Below are 21092 nucleotides of genomic sequence, written 5' to 3'. Positions count from 1 at the left end.
TGTAATAAACTCCTTCCACAAACTTTCCCGTATCAGCACCAAAATAGAGTGGTGTCATCTGAAAGCTCTAGCGATGATATATTGTGAAGATCTAGAGTTTTTGTAGAAGGGTGTGTCTGTAGTGGCATGACCTCAACGCTTCGCCATGGAACAGGAATTTCTTATAACTCAACCACACAATGTCTGATCTGCCTGAAACTTCACATGATTGATAAAAGTCCTCTCCTGAATACATCCACATAACAATATTGAGTCAGTCATAGCGCCACCTGCTGGCAGAAGGTAGTTTGGCTTGTAACTCGGCCACACAATGTCCGATCTGCCTGAAACTTCACATGGTAGATGAAAGTCCTCTCTTGAGCACATCTACATAATAATATTGAGTCAGAGTCATAGCGCCACCTGCTGACAGAAGGAATTTTGGCTTGTAACTCAGCCACACAATGTTAGATCTGCCTAAAATGTCACATGGTTGATGAAAGTCCTCTCCTAAACACATCTACATAATAATATTGAGTCTTTCATAGCGCCACCTGCTGGCAGAATGTAGTTTGTCTTAAAACACAATCTCCACACAATCTCTGATCTGCCTGAAACTTCACATGGTTGATAAAAGTCCGCTCCTGAACACAACCACATAACAATATTGAGACAGTCATAACGCCACCTGGTGGCAGAAGGTAGTTTGGCTTATAACTCAGCCACACAATGTCCCATGTGCCTGAAACTTCACATGGTTGATAAGATTCCTCTCCGGAAGACATCTACATGCCAATCTTAAGTCACAGTTATAGCGCCACCTGCTGACAGGAGGAAGTTTGGCATAAATCTGTGATTTTCTTAGATCTTTTTTTATATATTGGCTTAAATTATTATTGTTCGCTGTTCTCTGTCATCGTAAGGTCACCGGGCGGCGGTGAGCCCGGGTGCGAGGTCCCTATCATCGCTGCTTGCAGCTTTAATTCTTCTTCTTCTTCTTCTTCTTCCGCGGAATGAATCGCAGTTTTGAGGGGCTAAACATGCCCGAAAACTCACGCAACTTTGCACACGCCTCAGAAGTGGCGAAAATTTACGTTTGTTATGGGCTTCGGAAGTGGGCGTGGCAAAATGACTCGACAGCGCCACCTAGAAAAATTAAACGGACGAGCCCCCGATATACAAATCACGCACATGCATGAAAATTGGCACACACCTCAAACACACAAAAACATACGAAAAAGTCTCTTGGAGCCATATCTCAAACCCAACAGGAAGTCGGATATTTTTGACTTCCTGCGGCGAAAAAGTGGCGTTTTTGCCATTTCCAGGCGTTGTATTTTAACGAACTCCTCCAAGGGATTTTATCCGATCAACACCAAAATTGGCTTTTATCATCTAAAGGCATTGGCGATGTTAAATTGCGAAGCTTTAGAGTTTTCATCGATGGGCGTGTCCGTGGCGGCCTCGCAAACTTTGACGATTCGCCACAAAACAAGAAGTCGTTATAACTCAGGCATGCATTATCTGATCTGCCTCAAAATTCACACGCTTGATAAGCGTCCTGACCTGAACATGTTTACATGCTGATATCCAGATACAGTTACAGCGCCACCTGCTGGCCACAGGAAATGACATGATTTACGGAGTTATAAACTCCTCCCACAAATTTGATCGTATCAGCACCAAAATTAAGTGGTGTTATCTGAAAGCTCTAGTGATGATATATAGTGAAGATCTAGAGTTTTTACAAAGGGGCGTGTCCGTGGCAGCATGACAAACCTCAACGCTTCGCCATGGAACAGGAAGTCCTTATAACACAACCACACAATGTCTGATCTGCCTGAAACTTCACATGATTAATAAACGTCCTCTCCTGAACACATCCACATAACAATATTGAAGTGGGCGTGGCAAAATGACTCGACAGCGCCACCTAGAAAAATTAAACGGACGAGCCCCCGATCTACGAATCACGCACATGCACAAAAATTGGCACACACCTCAAACATGGCAAAACATACGAAAAAGTCTCTTGGAGCCATATCTCAAACCCAACAGGAAGTCGGATATTTTTAACTTCCTGTGGCGAAAAAGTGGCGTTTTTGCCATTTTCAGGCGTTGTATTTTAATGAACTCCTTCTAGGGATTTTATCTGATAAACACCAAAATTGGGTTTTGTCAACTTAAAGCCTTGGTGATGTTAAATTGCGAAGCTTTAGAGTTTTCATCGATGCGCGTGTCCGTGGCGGCCTCGCAAACTTTGATGATTCGCCACAAAACAGGAAGTCTTTATAACTCTGGCATGCAATATTCGATCTGCCTCAAAATTCACACATTTCATAACAGTCCTGACCTGATCAGGTTTACGTGCCGATATCCAGTTACAGTTATAGCGCCACCTGCTGGCCACAGGAAATGACATGTTTGACACTGTAACAAACTCCTCCCACAAACTTTCCCGTATCAGCACCAAAATAGAGTGGTGTCATCTGAAAGCTCTATCGGTGATATATTGTGAAGATCTAGAGTTTTTGCAGAGGGGCGTGTCTGTGGCGGCATGACAAACCTCAACGCTTCGCCATGAAACAGGAATTTCTTATAACTCAACCACACAATGTCTGATCTGCCTGAAACTTCACATGATTGATAAAGGTCCTCTCCTGAACACATCCACATGACAATATTGAGTCAGTCATAGCGCCACCTGCTGGCAGAAGGTAGTTTGGCTTGTAACCCGGCCACACAATGTCCGATCTGCCTGAAACTTCACATGGTTGATGAAAGTCCTCTCTTGAGCACATCTACATAATAATATTGAGTCATAGTCATAGCGCCACCTGCTGGCAGAAGGAATTTTGGCTTGTAACTTGGCCACACAATGTCAGATCTGCCTAAAATGTCACATGGTTGATGAAAGTCCTCTCCTAAACAGATCTATATAATAATATTGAGTCTTTCATAGCGCCACCTGCTGGCAGAATGTAGTTTGTCTTATAACACAATCTCCATACAATCTCTGATCTGCCTGAAACTTCACATGGTTAATAAAAGTCCGCTCCTGAACACATCCACATAACAACATTGAGTCAGTCAAAACGCCACCTGCTGGCAGAAGGTAGTTTGGCTTATAACTCAGCCAAACAATGTCCCATGTGCCTGAAACTTCACATGGTTGATAAGATTCCTCTCCGGAAGACATCTACATGCCAATCTTAAGTCACAGTTATAGCGCCACCTGCTGACAGGAGGAAGTTTGGCATAAATCTGTGATTTTCTTAGATCATTTTTTATATATTGGCTTAAATTATTATTGTTCGCTGTTCTCTGTCATCGTAAGGTCACCGGGCGGCGGTGAGCCCGGGTGCGAGGTCCCTATCATCGCTGCTTGCAGCTTTAATTAGGGACCGAGCACCGAAACGGTGCGTAGGCCCTATTGGAATTGCTCCGTTTATTATTATTATTATTATTATTATTATTATTATTATTATTCTCCTCCGGAATGAATCGCGATTTTGAGGGGCTAAACATGGCCGAAAACTCACGCAACTTTGCACACGCCTCAGAAGTGGTGAAAATTTACGTTTATTATGGGCTTCGGAAGTGGGCGTGGCAAAATGACTCGACAGCGCCACCTAGAAAAATTAAACGGACGAGCCCCCGATCCACGAATCACGCACATGCACGAAAATTGGCACACACCTCAAACATGCCAAAACATACGAAAAAGTCTCTTGGAGCCATATCTCAAACCCAACAGGAAGTCGGATATTTTTTACTTCCTGCGGCGAAAAAGTGGCGTTTTTGCCATTTCCAGGCGTTGTATTTTAACGAACTCCTCCTAGGGATTTTATCCGATCGACACCAAAATTGGGTTTTGATATCTAAAGGCCTTGGCGATGTTAAATTGCGAAGCTTTAGAGTTTTCGTCGATGGGCGTGTCCGTGGCGGCCTCGCAAACTTTGACGATTCGCCACAAAACAGGAAGTCGTTATAACTCAGGCATGCATTATCCGATCTGCCTCAAAATTCATACGCTTGATAAGCGTCCTGACCTGAACACGTTTACATGCCAATATCCAGATACAGTTACAGCGCCACCTGCTGGCCACAGGAAATGACATGATTTACGGAATTATAAACTCCTCCCACAAATTTTATCGTATCAACACCAAAATTGAGTGGTGTTATCTGAAAGCTTTAGCGATGTTATATTGTGAAGATCTAGAGTTTTCGCAGAGGGGCGTGTCCGTGGCGGTATGACAAACCTCAACGCTTCGCCATGGAACAGGAAGTCCTTATAACTCAACCACACAATGTCCGATCTGCCTGAAACTTCACATGGTTGATAAACGTCATCTCTTGAACACATCCACATAACAATATTGAAGTGGGCGTGGCAAAATGACTCGACAGCGCCACCTAGAAAAATTAAATGGACGAGCCCCCGATCTACGAATCACGCACATGCACAAAAATTGGCACACACCTCAAACATGGAAAAACATACGAAAAAGTCTCTTGGAGCCATATCTCAAACCCAACAGGAAGTCGGATATTTTTAACTTCCTGTGGCGAAAAAGTGGCGCTTTTGCCATTTCCAGGCGTTGTATTTTAACGAACTCCTCCTAGGGATTTTATCTGATAAACACCAAAATTGGGTTTTGTCATCTTAAAGCCTTGGTGATGTTAGATTGCGAAGCTTTAGAGTTTTCATCGATGGGCGTGTCCGTGGCGGCCTCGCAAACTTTGATGATTCGCCACAAAACAGGAAGTCTTTATAACTCTGGCATGCAATATTCGATCTGCCTCAAAATTCACACATTTAATAACAGTCCTGACCTGATCAGGTTTACGTGCTGATATCCAGTTACAGCTATAGCGCCACCTGCTGGCCACAGGAAATGACATGTTTGACACTCTAACAAACTCCTCCCACAAACTTTCCCGTATCAGCACCAAAATAGAGTGAAGTCATCTGAAAGCTCTAGCGATGATATATTGTGAAGATCTAGAGTTTTTGCAGAGGGGCGTGTCTGTGGTGGCATGACAAACCTCAACGCTTCGCCATGGAACAGGAATTTCTTATAACTCAACCACACAATGTCTGATCTGCCTGAAACTTCACATGATTGATAAAAGTCCTCTCCTGAACACATCCACATAACAATATTGAGTCAGTCATAGCGCCACCTGCTGGCAGAAGGTAGTTTGGCTTGTAACTCGGCCACACAATGTCAGATCTGCCTAAAATGTCACATGGTTGATAAAAGTCCTCTCCAAAACACATCTACATAATAATATTGAGTCAATCATAACGCCACCTGCTGGCAGAAGGTAGTTTGGCTTATAACTCAGCCACACAATGTCCCATGTGCCTGAAATTTTACATGGTTGATAAGATTCCTCTCCGGAAGACATCTACATGCCAATCTTAAGTCACAGTTATAGCGCCACCTGCTGACAGATGGTAGTTTGCAGTATAACTCAACCACACAAAGTCCGATCTGGCTGAAACTTCACAAGTTTGATAAAAGTCCTCTCCTGAACACATCTACATAACAACATTGAGTCTGTCATAGCGCCACCTGCTGACAAAAGGCAGTTTGGCTTATAACTCAGCAAAACAATGTCCGATCTGCCTGAAACTTCACATGGTTGATAAGTTTCCTCTCCTGAAGACATCTACATGCCAATCGTGAGTCACAGTTATAGCGCCACCTGCTGACAGGAGGAAATTTGGCATAAATCTGTTATTTTCTCAGATTTTTTTATTATATCGGCTTAAATTATTACAGTTCGCTGTTCTCTGTCATCCTGAGGCCACCGGGCGGCGGTGAGCCCGAGTGCGAGGTCCCTATCATCGCTGCTTGCAGCTTTAATTATTATTCTTCTTCTTCTTCCGCGGAATGAATCGCGGTTTTGAGGGGCTTAACATGCCCGAAAACTCACGCAACTTTGCACACGGCTCAGAAGTGGCGAAAATTTACGTTTGTTATGGGTCACGGAAGTGGGCGTGGCAAAATGACTCGACAGCGCCACCTAGAAAAATTAAACGGACGAGCCCCCGATATATGAATCACGCACATGCACGAAAATCGGCACACACCTCAAACATGCCAAAACATACGAAAAAGTCTCTTGGAGCCATATCGCAAACCCAACAGGAAGTCTGACATTTTTAACTTCCTGCGGCAAAAAAGTGGCGTTTTTGCCATTTCCAGGCGTTGTATTTTAACGAACTTCTCCTAGGGATTTTATCCGATCGGCACCAAAATTGGGTTTTGTCTTCTAAAGGCCTTGGCGATGTTAAATTGCGAAGCTTTAGAGTTTTCGTCGATGGGCGTGTCCGTTGCGGCCTCGCAAACTTTGGCGATTCGCCACAAAACAGGAATCATTATAACTCAGGCATGCATTATCCGATCTGCCTCAAAATTCAAACATTTGATAACAGTCCTGACCTGAATACGTTTATATGCCAATATCAAGATACAGTTATAGCGCTAGAGTTTTTGCAGAGGGGTGTGTCCGAGGCGGCATGACAAACCTCAACGCTTCGCCATGGAACAGGAAGTCCTTATAACTCAACCACACAATGTCCGATCTGCCTGAAACTTCACATGGTTGATAAAATTCCTCTCCTGAACACATCCACATAACAATATTGAGTCAGTCATAGCGCCACCTGCTGGCAGAAGGTAATTTGGCTTATAACTCAGCCACACAATGTCTGATCTGCCTGAAACTTTACATGGTTGATTAAATTCCTCTCCTGAAGACATCTACATGCCAATATGGAGTCACAGTCATAGCGCCACCTGCTGGCAACAGGAAATTAAATATAACTCAGCCGAACAATGTCTGATCTGGCTGAAAATTCACATGGTGGATAAGAATTCTCTCCTGAAGACATCTTCATGCCAATCTTGAGTCACAGTCATAGCGCCACCTTGTGACAGGAAGAAGTTTGACATAAATTTGTGATTTTCTCGGGTTCTTTATATACATCGGCTTAAATTAATATTGTTCGCTGTTCTCTGTAATCCTGAGGTCACCGAGCGGCGGTGAGCCCGGGTGCGAGGTCCCTATCATTGCTGCTTGCAGCTTTAATTAGGGACCGAGCACCGAAACGGTGCGTAGGCCCTATTGGAATTGCTCCGTTTTTTATTATTATTATTATTATTATTCCGCCCCCTATCGGGGCACTTTTGAGGGTCTAAACATGCCCGAAAACTCATGAAAATATGCACACACACCAAACGCGGTGTAAATAGCAGGTTGATATGGGTCTCGGAAGTGGGTGTGGCAAAATGACTCGACAGCGCCACCTAGAAAAATTAAACGGACGAGCCCCCGATACACGAATCACGCACATGCACCAAAATTGGCACACACCTCAAACACACCAAACCATACGAAAAAGTCTCTTGGAGCCATATCTCAAACCCAAGAGGAAGTCGGATATTTTTAACTTCCTGCGGCGAAAAAGTGGCTATTTTGCCATTTCCAGGCGTTGTATTTTAACGAACTCCTCCTAGGGATTTTATCCGATCGACACCAAAATTGGGATTTGTCATCTAAAGGCCTTGGCGATGTTAAATTGCGAAGCTTTAGAGTTTTCGTCGATGGGCGTGTCCGTGGCACCCTCGCAAACTTTGATGATTCGCCACAAAACAGGAAGTCGTTATAACTCAGGCATGCATTATCAGATCTGCCTCAAAATTCACACGCTTGATAAGAGTCCTGACCTGAACACGTTTACATGCCAATATCCAGATATAGTTATAGCGCCACCTGCTGGCCACAGGAAATGACATGATTTATGGAGTAATAAACTCCTCCCACAAATTTTTTCGTATCAGCACCAAAATTGGGTGGTGTCATCTGAAATCTCTAGCGATGATATATTGTGAAGATCTAGAGTTTTCTCAATGGGGCGTGTCCGTGGCGGTATGACAAACCTCAACGCTTCGCCATGGAACAGGAAGTCCTTATAACTCAACCACACAATGTCCGATCTGCCTGAAACTTCACATGGTTGATAAACGTCATCTCTTGAACACATCCACATAACAATATTGAAGTGGGCGTGGCAAAATGACTCGACAGCGCCACCTAGAAAAATTAAACGGACGAGCCCCCAAGCTACGAATCACGCACATGCACGAAAATTTGCACACACCTCAAACATGCCAAAACATACGAAAAAGTCTCTTGGAGCCATATCTCAAACCTAACAGGAAGTCAGATATTATTAACTTCCTGCGGCAAAAAAGTGGCATTTTTGCCATTTCCAGGCTTTGTATTTTAACAAACTTCTTCTAGGGATTTTATCCGATCGACACCAAAATTGGGTTTTTATCATCTAAAGGCCTTGGCGATGTTAAATTGCGAAGCTTTAGAGTTTTTGTCGATGGGTGTGTCCGTGGCGGCCTCGCAAACTTTGACCATTCGCCACAAAACAGGAAGTCGTTATAACTCAGACATGCATTATCCGATCTGCCTCTAAATTCACACGTTTGATAACAGTCCTGACCTGAACAGGTTTACATGCCAATATCCAGATACAGTTAAAGCGCCACCTGCTGGCCACAGGAAATGAAATGTTTTACACTGTAACAAACTCCTCTCACAAATTTCATCGTATCAGCACCAATATTGGGTGGTGTCATCTGAAAGCTTTAGTGATGATATATTGTGAAGATCTAGAGTTTTTGGAGAGGGGCGTGTCCGTGGCGGCATGACAAACCTCAACGCTTCGCCATGGAACAGGGAGTCCTTATAACTCAACCACACGTTTTCCAATCTGCCTGAAACTTCACATGGTTGATAAAAGTCCTCTTCTGAACACATCTACATGCCAATATTGAGTCACAGTCATAGCGCCACCTGCTGACAGAAGGAGTTTTGGCTTATAACTTAACCACACAAGGTCTGATCTGCATGAAACTACACATGGTTGATTAAATTCCTCTTCTGAAGACATTTAAATGCCAATATTGAATCTGTCATAGTGCCACCTGCTGGCAGAAGGTAGTTTGGCTTATAACTCAGCCACACAATGTCTGACCTGCCTGAAACTTCACATTGTGGATAAAAGTCCTCTCCTGAAGACATCTACAAAACAGTATTGAGTCACAGTCATAGCGCCACCTGCTGGCAACCAGAAGTTTGGCTTATAACTCAGCCAAACAATATTCGATCTGCCTGAAAATTTACATGGTTGATAAGATTCCTTTACTGAAGGCATCTACATAACAATCTTGAGTCACAGTTATAGTGCCACCTGCTGACAGGAGGAAGTTCGGCATAAATCTGTGATTTTTTCAGGTTCTTTATATATATCGGCTTAAATTAAGGTTGTTCGCTGTTCTCTGTCATCCTGAGGCCACCGGGCGGCGGTGAGCCCGAGTGCGAGGTCCCTATCATCGCTGCTTGCAGCTTTAATTCTTCTTCTTCTTCTTCTTCTTCTTCTTCTTCCGCGGAATGAATCGCGGTTTTGAGGGGCTAAACATGCCCGAAAACTCACGAAACTTCGCACACGCCTCAAAAGTCGTGAAAATTTATGTTTATTATGGGTCTCGGAAAGGGGTGTGGCAAAATGACTCGACAGCGCCACCTAGAAAATTTAAACGGACGAGCCCCTGATTCACGAATCACGCACATGCACGAAAATTGGCACACACCTCAAACATGCCAAAACATACGAAAAAGTCTCTTGGAGCCATATCTCAAACCCAACAGGAAGTTGGATATTTTTGACTTCCTGCAGCGAAAAAGTGGCGTTTTTGCCATTTCCAGGCGTTGTATTTTAACGAACTCCTCCTAGGGATTTTATCCGATCGACACCAAAATTGGGTTTTGTCATCTAAAGGCCTTGGCGATATTAAATTGCGAAGCTTTAGAGTTTTCGTCGATGGGCGTGTCCGTGGCGGCCTCGCAAACTTTGACGATTCGCCACAAAACAGGAAGTCGTTATAACTCAGGCATGCATCATCCGATCTGCCTCAAAATTCACACGTTTAATAACAGTCCTGACCTGAACACGTTTACATGCCAATATCCAGATACAGTTACAGCGCCACCTGCTGGCCACAGGAAATGACATGTTTTTACAGAGTAACAAACTCCTCCCACAAATTTTATCGCATCAGCACCAAAATTGGGTAGTGTTATCTAAAAGCTCTAGCGATGATATATTGTGAAGATCTAGAGTTTTCGGAGAGGGGCGTGTCCGTGGCGGCATGACAAACCTCAACGCTTCGCCATTGACCAGGAAGGCTTTATAACTCAACCACACAATGTCCGATCTGCCTGAAACTTCACATGGTTGATAAAAGTCCTCTCCTGAACACATCCACATAACAATATTGAAGTGGGCGTGGCAAATAGACTCGACAGCGCCACCTACCAAAATTAATCGGACGAGCCTCTGATATACGTATCACACACATGAACGAAAATTGTCACACACCTCAAACATGCCAAAACATACGAAAAAGTCTCTTGGAGCCATATCTCAAACTCAACAGGAAGTCAGATATTTTTAACTTCCTGCTGTAAAAAAGTGGCGTTTTTGCCATTTCCAGGCGTAGTATTTTAACGAACTCCTCCTAGGGATTTTATCCGATCCACACTAAAATTTGGTTTTGTCATCTAAAGGCCTTGGCGATGTTAAATTGCGAAGATCTAGAGTTTTCGGAGAGGGGCGTGTCCGTGGCGGCATGACAAACCTCAACGCTTCGCCATTGACCGGGAATTCCTTATAACTCAATCACACAATGTCCGATCGGCCTGAAACTACACATGGTTGATAAAAGTCCTCTCCTAAACACATCCACATAACAATATTGAGTCAGTCATAGCGCCACCTGCTGGCAACCGGAAGTTTGGCTTATAACTCAGCCACACAATGTTTGACCTGCCTGAAAATTCACATGGTTTATTAAAATCCGCTCCTGAAGACATCTACAAGCCAATAATGAGTCACAGTCATAGCGCCACCTGCTGGCAATAGGAAGTTACTTATAACTCAGCCAAACGTCGTTCGATCTGCCTGAAAAATTACATGGTTGATAAAATGTATCTCCTGAAGGCATCTACATGCCAATATTGACTCACAGTCTTAGCGCAACCTGCTGACAGGAGGAAGTTTGGCATAAATCTGTGATTTTCTCAGGTTTTTTACATATACATTGGCTTAAATTAATATTGTTCGCTGTTCTCTGTCATCCTGAGGCCACCGGTCGGCGGTGAGCCCGGGTGCGAGGTCCCTATCATCGCTGCTTGCAGCTTTAATTAGGGACCGAGCACCGAAACGGTGCGTAGGCACTATTGGAATTGCTCCGTTTATTAGGGACCGAGCACCGAAACGGTGCGTAGGCCCTATTGGAATTGCTCCGTTTTTTATTATTATTATTATTATTATTCCGCCCCCTATCGGGGCACTTTTGAGGGTCTAAACATGCCCGAAAACTCATGAAAATTTGCACACACACCAAACGCGGTTTAAATAGCAGGTTGATATGGGTCTCGGAAGTGGGCGTGGCAAAATGACTCGACAGCGCCACCTAGAAAAATTAAACGGACGAGCCCCCGATACACGAATCACGCACATGCACGAAAATTGGCACACACCTCAAACACGCCAAAACATACGAAAAAGTCTCTTGGAGCCATATCTCAAACCCAACAGGAAGTCGGATATTTTTAACTTCCTGCGGCGAAAAAGTGGCGTTTTTGCCATTTCCAGGCGTTGTACTTTAACGAACTCCTCCTAGGGATTTTATCCGATCGACACCAAAATTGGGTTTTGTCATCTAAAGGCCTTGGCGATGTCAAATTGCGAAGCTTTAGAGTTTTCGTCGATGGGCGTGTCCTTGGCGTCCTCGCAAACTTTGATGATTCGCCACAAAACAGGAAGTCGTTATAACTCAGGCATGCATTATCAGATCTGCCTCAAGATTCACACGCTTTATAACAGTCCTGACCTGAACACGTTTACATGCCAATATCCAGATATAGTTATAGCGCCACCTGCTGGCCACAGGAAATGACATGATTTACGGAGTAATAAACTCCTCCCACAAATTTTTTCGTATCAGCACCAAAATTGGTTGGTGTTATCTGAAAGCTCTACCGATGATATATTGTGAAGATCTAGAGTTTTCGCAGAGGGGCGTGTCCGTGGCGGTATGACAAACCTCAACGCTTCGCCATGGAACAGGAAGTCCTTATAACTCAACCACACAATGTCCGACCTGCCTGAAACTTCACATGATTGATAAACGTCATCTCTTGAACACATCCACATAACAATATTAAAGTGGGCGTGGCAAAATGACTCGACAGCGCCACCTAGAAAAATTAAACGGACGAGCCCCCGATCCACGAATCACACACACGCACGACAATTGGCACACACCTCAAACACACCAAAACATACGAAAAAGTCTCTTGGAGCCATATCTCAAACCCAACAGGAAGTCGGATATTTTTAACTTCCTGCGACGAAAAAGTGGCGTTTTTGCCATTTCCAGGCGTCGTATTTTAACGAACTCCTCCTAGGGATTTTATCCGATCGACACCAAAATTGGGTTTTGTCATCTAAAGGCCTTGGCGATGTTAAATTGCGAAGGATTAGAGTTTTCGTCGATGGGCGTGTCCATGGCGGCCTCGCAAACTTTGACGATTCGCCACGAAACAGGAAGCCTTTATAACTCAGGCATGCAATATCCGATCTGCCTCAAAATTCACACGTTTGATAAGAGTCCTGACCTGAACACATTTACATGCCGATATCCAGATACAGTTATGGCGCCACCTGCTGTCCACAGGAAATGACATGATTTACGGAGTAACAAACTCCTCCCACAAATTTTATCGTATCAGCACCAAAATTGGGTAGTGTTATCTGAAAGCTCTAGCGATGTTATATTGTGAAGATCTAGAGTTTTTGCAGAGGGGCGTGTCCGTGGCGGCATGACAAACCTCAACGCTTCGCCATGGAACAGGAAGGCTTTATAACTCAACCACACAATGTCCGATCTGCCTAAAACTTCACATGGTTGATAAAAGTCCTCTTCTGAACACATCTACATAACAATATTGAAGTGGGCGTGGCAAATAGACTCGACAGCGCCACCTACAAAAATTAATCGGACAAGCCCCTGATGTACGAATCACTCACATGCACGAAAATTGGCACACACCTCAAACATGCCGAAACATACGAAAAAGTCTCTTTGTGCCATATCTCAAACTCAACAGGAAGTCGGATATTTTTAACTTCCTGCTGAAAAAAAAAGAGGCATTTTTGCCATTTCCAGGCGTTGTATTTTAACAAACTCCTCCTAGGGATTTTATCCGATGAACACCAAAATTTGGTTTTGTCATGTAAAGGCCTTGGTGATGTTAAATTGCGAAGATTTAGAGTTTTCGCTGAGGGGTGTGTCCGTGGTGGCATGACAAACCTCAACGCTTCGCCATTGACCAGGAAGTTCTTATAACTCAACCACACAATGTCCGATCTGCCTGAAACTTCACATGGTTGAATAAATTCCTCTCCTGAACACATCCACATAACAATATCGAGTCAGTCATAGCGCTACCTGCTGGCAACCGGAAGTTTGGCTTATAACTCAGCCACACAATGCCTGACCTGCCTGAAAATTCACATAGTTGATTAAAATCCTCTCCTGAAGAAATCCACAAGCCAATATTGAGACACAGTCATAGTGCCACCTGCTGGCAGAAGGTAGTTTGGCTTATAACTCAGACACACAATGTCTGATCTGCCTGAAACTTCACATGGTTGATAAAAGTCCTCTCCTGAATACAACTAAATGCCAATATTGAGTCACAGTCATAGCGCCACCTGCTGACAGAAGGAATTTTGGCTTATATCTCAGCCACACAATGTCTTATCTGCATGAAACTACACATGGTTGAATAAATTCCTCTTCTGAAGACATTTAAATGTCAATATTGATTGACAGTCATAGTGCCACCTGCTGGCAACCAGAAGTTTGGCTTATAACTAAGTTAAACAATATTCGTCTGCCTGAAAATTTACATGGTTGATAAGATTCCTTTATTGAAGGCATCTACGTGCCAATCTTGACTCACAGTCTTAGCGCAATCTGCTGACAGGAGGAAGTTTGGCATAAATCTGTGATTTTCTCAGGTTTTTTATATATATATTGGCTTAAATTATTTTTGTTCGCTGTTCTCTGTCATCCTGAGGCCACCGGGCGGCGGTGAGCCCGGGTGCGAGGTCCCTATCATCGCTGCTTGCAGCTTTAATTATTATTATTCTCTCCAATGAATCGCGATTTAGAGGGGCTAAACATGCCCGAAAACTCACGCAACTTTGCACACGCCTCAGAAGTGGCGAAAATTTACGTTTATTATTGGCCTCGGAAGTGGGTGTGGCAAAATGACTCGACAGCGCCACCTAGAAAAATTAAACGGACGAGCCCCCGATCCACGAATCACGCACATGCACGAAAATTGGCACACACCTCAAACACGCCAAAACATACGAAAAAGTCTCTTGGAGCCATATCTCAAACCCAACAGGAAGTCGGATATTTTTAACTTCCTGCGGCGAAAAAGTGGCATTTTTGCCATTTCCAGGCGTTGTATTTTGACGAACTCCTCTTAGGGATTTTATCCGATCGACACCAAAATTGGGTTTTGTCATCTAAAGGCCTTGGCGATGTTAAATTGCGAAGCTTTTGAGTTTTCGCCGATGGGCGTGTCCGTGGCGGCCTCGCAAACTTTGACGATTCGCCACAAAACAGGAAGTCGTTATAACTCAGGCATGCATTATCCGATCTGCTTCAAATTTCACACGCTTGATAAGAGTCCAGACCTGAACACATTTACATGCCAATATTTAGATACAGTTATAGCGCCACCTGCTGGCCACAGGAAACAGGTTACAGGTTACAGGGTAACAAACTCCTCCCACAAATTTTATCGTATCAGCACCAAAATTGGGTGGTGTTATCTGAAAACTCTAGCGATGATATATTGTGAAGATCTAGAGTTTTCGGAGAGGGGCGTGTCCGTGGTGGCATGACAAACCTCAACGCTTCGCCATGGAACAGGAAGGCTTTATAACTCAACCACACAATGTCTGATCTGCCTGAAACTTCACATGGTTGATTAAAGTCCTCTCCTGAACACATCCACATAACAATATTGAAGTGGGCGTGGCAAATAGACTCGACAGCGCCACCTACAAAAATTTAACGGACGAGCCCCTGATATACGAATCACGCACACGCACGAAAATTGGCACACATCTCAAACATGCCAAAACATACGAAAAAGTCTCTTGGAGCCATATCTCAAACTCAACAGGAAGTCAGATATTTTTGACTTCCTGCTGTAAAAAAGTGGCGTTTTTGCCATTTCCAGGCGTTGTATTTTAACGAACTCCTCCTAGGGATTTTATCCGATCGACACCAAAATTGGGTTTTGCCATCTAAAGGCGTTGGCGATGTTAAATTGCGAAGCTTTAGAAGTTTTGTCGATGGGCGTGTCCGTGGCGGCCTCGCAAACTTTGACGATTCGCCACAAAACAGGAACTCATTATAACTCAGGCATGCATTATCAGATCTCCCTCAAAATCCACATGTTTAATAAAAGTCCAGACCAGAACACGTTTACATGCCAATATCCAGATACAGTTATAGCGCCACCTGCTGGCCACAGGAAATGTCATGTTTTACACTGTAACGAACTCCTCTCACGAATTTTATCGTATCAGCACCAAAATTGGGTAGTGTCATCTGAAAGCTCTAGCGATGTTATATTGTGAAGATCTAGAGTTTTCGCAGTGGGCGTGTTTGTGGTGGCATGACAAACCTCAACGCTTCGCCATGGAAAAGGAAGTACTTATAACTCAACCACACAATGGCCGATCTGCCTGAAACTTCACATGATTAATAAAAGTCCTCTCCTGAACACATATACATGCCAATATTGAGTCAGTCATAGCGCCACCTGCTGGCAGAAGGTATTTTGGCTTATAACTCAGCCCTACAATATCTGATCTGCCTGAAACTTCACATGGTTTATTAAAATCCTCTTCTGATGATATCAACATGCCAATATTGAGACAGTCATAGCGCCACCTAGTGACAGAAGGAATTTTGGCTTATAACTTAACCACAAAATGTCTGATCAGCCTGAATCTTCACATGTTGGATAAAATTCCTTTCCTGAACACATCAACATAACAATATTGAGACAGTCATAGCGCCACCTGCTGACAGAAGGTGGTTTGGCTTATAAGTCAGCCTAACAATGTCCGATCAACCTGAAATTTCACAGGTTAGATGAAATGCCTCTCCTGAAGACATTTACATGCCAATATTGAGACAGTCATAGCGCCACCTGCTGGCAAAAGGAAATTACTTATAACTCAGCCAAACAATGTCCGATCTGGCTGAAAATTCACATGGTTGATAAGATTCCTCTCCTGAAGACATCTACATACCAATCTTGAGTCACAGTCATAGCGCCACCTGCTGACAGGAGGAAGTTTGGCATAAATCTGTGATTTTCTCTGGTTCTTTATATATATCGGCTTAAATTAATATTGTTCACTGTTCTCTGTCATCATGGCGCTACCGGGCGGCGGTGTGCAAGGGTGCGAGGTCCCTATCATCGCTGCTTGCAGCTTTAATTAGGGACCGAGCACCGAAACGGTGCGTAGGCCCTATTGGAATTGCTCCGTTTTTAGGGACCGAGCACCGAAACGGTGCGTAGGCCCTATTGGAATTGCTCTGTTTATTATTATTCTTCTTCTTCTTCTTCTTCTTCTTCCGCGGAATGAATCGCGGTTTTGAGGGGCTAAACATGCCCGAAAACTCACGAAACTTTGCACACGCCTCAGAAGTGGCGAAAATTTACGTTTGTTAAGGGCTTCGGAAGTGGGCGTGGCAAAATGACTCGTCAGCGCCACCTAGAAAAATTAATCGGACGAGCCCCCGATATACGAATCACGCACATGCACGAAAATTGGCACACACCTCAAACACACCAAAACATACGAAAAAGTCTCTTGGAGCCATAACTCAAACCCAACAGGAAGTCGGATATTTTTAACTTCCTGCGGCGAAAAAGTGGCATTTTTGCCATTTCCAGGCGTTGTATTTTAACGAACTCCTCCTAGGGATTTTATCCGATCGACACCAAAATTGGGTTTTGTCATCTAAAGGCCTTGGCGATGTTAAATTGCGAAGCTTTAGAGTTTTCATCGATGGGCGTGTCCGTGGCGGCCTCGCAAACTTTGCAATTCGCCACAAAACAGGAAGTCGTTATAACTCAGGCATGCATTATCAGATCTGCCTCAAAATTCACACGCTCGATAAGCGTCCTGACCTGAACACGTTTACATGCCAATATCCAGATACAGTTACAGCGCCACCTGCTGGCCACAGGAAATGACATAATTTACGGAGTAGTAAACTCCTCCCACAAATTTTATCGTATCAGCACCAAAATTGGGTAGTCTTATCTGAAAGCTCTAGCGATGATATATTGTGAAGATCTAGAGTTTTCGCAGAGGGGCGTGTCCGTGGCGGTATGACAAACCTCAACGCTTCGCCATGGAACAGGAAGTCCTGTTAACTCAACCACACAATGTCCGATCTGACTGAAACTTCACTTGGTTGATAAACGTCATCTCTTGAACACATCCACATAACAATATTAAAGTGGGCGTGGCAAAATGACTCGACAGCGCCACCTAGAAAAATTAAACGGACGAGCCCCCGAGCTACGAATCACGCACATGCACGAAAATTGGCAAACGCCTTAAACATGCCAAAAAATACGAAAAAGTCTCTTGGAGCCATATCTCAAACCCAACAGGAAGTCAGATATTATTAACTTCCTGCGGCGAAAAAGTGGCATTTTTGCCATTTCCAGCCGTTGTATTTTAACGAACTCCTCCTAGGGATTTTATCTGATAAACACCAAAATTGGGTTTTGTCATCTTAAAGCCTTGGTGATAATAAATTGCGAAGCTTTAGAGTTTTCATCGATGGGTGTGTCCATGGCGGCCTCGTAAACTTTGATGATTCGCCACCAAACAGGAAATCGTTATAACTCAGGCATGCAATATTCGATCTGCCTCAAAATTCACACATTTAATAACAGTCCTGACCTGATCAGGTTTACGTGCCGAAATCCAATTACAGTTATATCGCCACCTGCTGGCCACAGGAAATGACATGTTTGACACTATAACAAACTCCTACCACAAACTTTCCTGTATCAGCACCAAAATAGAGTGGTGTCATCTGAAAGCTCTAGCGATGATATATTGTGAAGATCTAGAGTTTTTGCAAAAGGGCGTGTCTGTGGTGGCATGACAAACCTCAACGCTTCGCCATGGAACAGGAAGTCCTTATAACTCAACCACACAATGTCCGATCTACCTGAAACTTCACGTGATTGGTAAAAGTCCTCTCCTAAACACATCTACATAAGAATATTGAGTCAGTCATAGCGCCACCTGCTGGCAGAGGGTAGTTTGGCTTGTAACTCGGCCACACAATGTCCGATCTGCCTGAAACTTCACATGGTTGATGAAAGTCCTCTCCTGAGCACATCTACATGATAATATTGAGTCAGAGTCATAGCGCCACCTGCTGGCAGAAGGAAGTTTGGCTTGTAAGTCGGCCACACAATGTCAGATCTGCCTAAAATGTCACATGGTTGATGAAAGTCCTCTCCTGAGCACATCTACATAATAATATTGAGTCTTTAATAGCGCCACCTGCTGGCAGAATGTAGTTTGTCTTATAACACAATCTCCACACAATCTCTTATCTGCCTGAAACTTCACATGGTTGATAAAAGTCCACTCCTGAAGACATCCACATAACAATATTGAGTCAGTCATAACGCCACCTGCTGGCAGAAGGTAGTTTGGCTTATAACTCAGCCACACAATGTCCCATGTGCCTGAAACTTCACATGGTTGATTAAATTACTCTCCTGAAGACATCTACATGCCAATCTTGAGTCACAGTTATAGCGCCACCTGCTGACAGGAGGAAGTTTGGCATAAATCTGTGATTTTCTTAGTTTTTTTTAAATATATTGGCTTATATTATTATTGTTCGCTGTTCTCTGTCATCGTAAGGTCACCGGGCGGCGGTGAGCCCGGGTGCGAGGTCCCTATCATCGCTGCTTGCAGCTTTAATTTATTATTATTATTATTATTCCGCCCCCTATCGGGGCACTTTTGAGGGTCTAAACATGCCCGAAAACTCATGAAAATTTGCACACACACCAAACGCGGTGTAAATAGCAGGTTGATATGGGTCTCGGAAGTGGGCGTGGCAAAATGACTCGACAGCGCCACCTAGAAAAATTAAACGGACGAGCCCCCGATCCACGAATCACGCACATGCACGAAAATTGGCACACACCTCAAACATGCCAAAACATACCAAAAAGTCTCTTGGAGCCATATCTCAAACCCAACAGGAAGTCAGATATTTTTAACTTCCTGCGGCGAAAAAGTGGCATTTTTGCCATTTCCAGGCGTTGTATTTTAACGAACTCCTCCTAGGGATTTTATCTGATCGACACCAAAATTGGGTTTTGTCATCTAAAGGCCTTGGCGATGTTAAATTGCGAAGCTTTAGAGTTTTCGTCGATGGGCGTGTCCGTGGCGGCCTCGCAAACTTTGACAATTCGCCACAAAACAGGAAGTCACTATAACTCAGGCATGCATTATTAGATCTGCCTCAAAATTAACATGTTTAAAAAGAGTCCAGACTAGAACACGTTTACATGCCGATATCCAGATACAGTTATAGCGCCACCTGCTGGCCACAGGAAATGTCATGATTTACAGAGTAATAAACTCCTCCCACAAATTTTTTCGTATCAGCACCAAATTTGGTGGGTTGTTATCTGAAAGCTTAAGTGATGATATATTGTCAAGATCTAGAGTTTTTGCAAAGGGGCGTGTCCGTGGCGGCATGACAAACCTCAACGCTTCGCCATGGAACAGCAAGTCCTCATAACTCAACCACACAATGTCCGATCAGCCTGAAACTTCACATGATTGATAAAAGTCCTCTTCTGAACACATCCGCAAAACAGTAATGAGTCAGTCATAACGCCACCTGCTGGCAGAAGGTAGATAGGCTTATAACTCAGCCAAACAACATCCGATCTGCCTGAAACTTCACATGGTTGATTAAATTCCATTACTGATGGCATCTACATGCCAATCTTAAGTCACAGTTATAGCGCCACCTGCTGGCAGATGGTAGTTTGCATTATAACTCAACCACACAAAGTCCGATCTGCCTGAAAGTTCACATGGTTGATAAAAGTCCTCTCCTGAACACATCTACATAACAACATTGAGTCTGTCATAGCGCCACCTGCTGACAAAAGGCAGTTTGGCTTATAACTCAGCTAAACAATGTTCGATCTGCCTGAAACTTCACATGGTTGATAAGATTCCTCTCCTGGTGACATCTACATGCCAATCTTGAGTCACAGTCATAGCGCCACCTGCTGAGAGGAGGAGGTTTGGCATAAATCTGTGATTTTCTCAGATTTTTTAAATAAAATGGCTTAAATTATTACTGTTCGCTGTTCTCTGTAATCCTGAGGCCACCGGGCGGCGGTGAGCCCGGGTGCGAGGTCCCTATCATCGCTGCTTGCAGCTTTAATTAGGGACCGAGCACCGAAACGGTGCGTAGGCCCTATTGGAATTGCTCTGTTTATTAGGGACCGAGCACCGAAACGGTGCGTAGGCCCTATTGGAATTGCTCCGTTTTTTATTATTATTATTATTATTATTATTATTCCGCCCCCTATCGGGGCACTTTTGAGGGTCTAAACATGCCCGAAAACTCATGAAAATTTGCACACACACCAAACCCGGTGTAAATAGCAGGTTGATATGGGTCTCGGAAGTGGGCGTGGCAAAATGACTCGACAGCGCCACCTAGAAAAATTAAACGGACGAGCCCCCGATCCACGAATCACACACATGCACGAAAATTGGCACACACCTCAAACACGCCAAAACATACGAAAAAGTCTCTTGGAGCCATATCTCAAAC

At 43.9% G+C, this 21092-nt stretch overlaps 1 long non-coding RNA gene across 1 annotated transcript; it reads left to right on the top strand.

Annotated features, from left to right (window-relative positions):
* The first annotated feature begins 985 nt into the window (after window positions 1-985).
* LOC148679731 (uncharacterized) lies at window positions 986-16479 on the top strand. Its single transcript, XR_015941929.1, has 7 exons — window positions 986-2199; window positions 3898-4072; window positions 4992-5321; window positions 6551-7026; window positions 9364-10095; window positions 12834-12993; window positions 15094-16479. It is a non-coding gene; the product is annotated as an uncharacterized LOC148679731 (long non-coding RNA).
* The last annotated feature ends 4613 nt before the right edge of the window (window positions 16480-21092 follow it).

The sequence above is a fragment of the Danio rerio genome, chromosome 2, assembly GCF_052040795.2.
Source record: "Danio rerio strain M-AB ecotype USA chromosome 2, GRCz13ab, whole genome shotgun sequence".
Lineage (NCBI taxonomy): Eukaryota > Metazoa > Chordata > Actinopteri > Cypriniformes > Danionidae > Danio > Danio rerio.
This window is presented reverse-complemented; position numbering and strand designations above follow the sequence as displayed.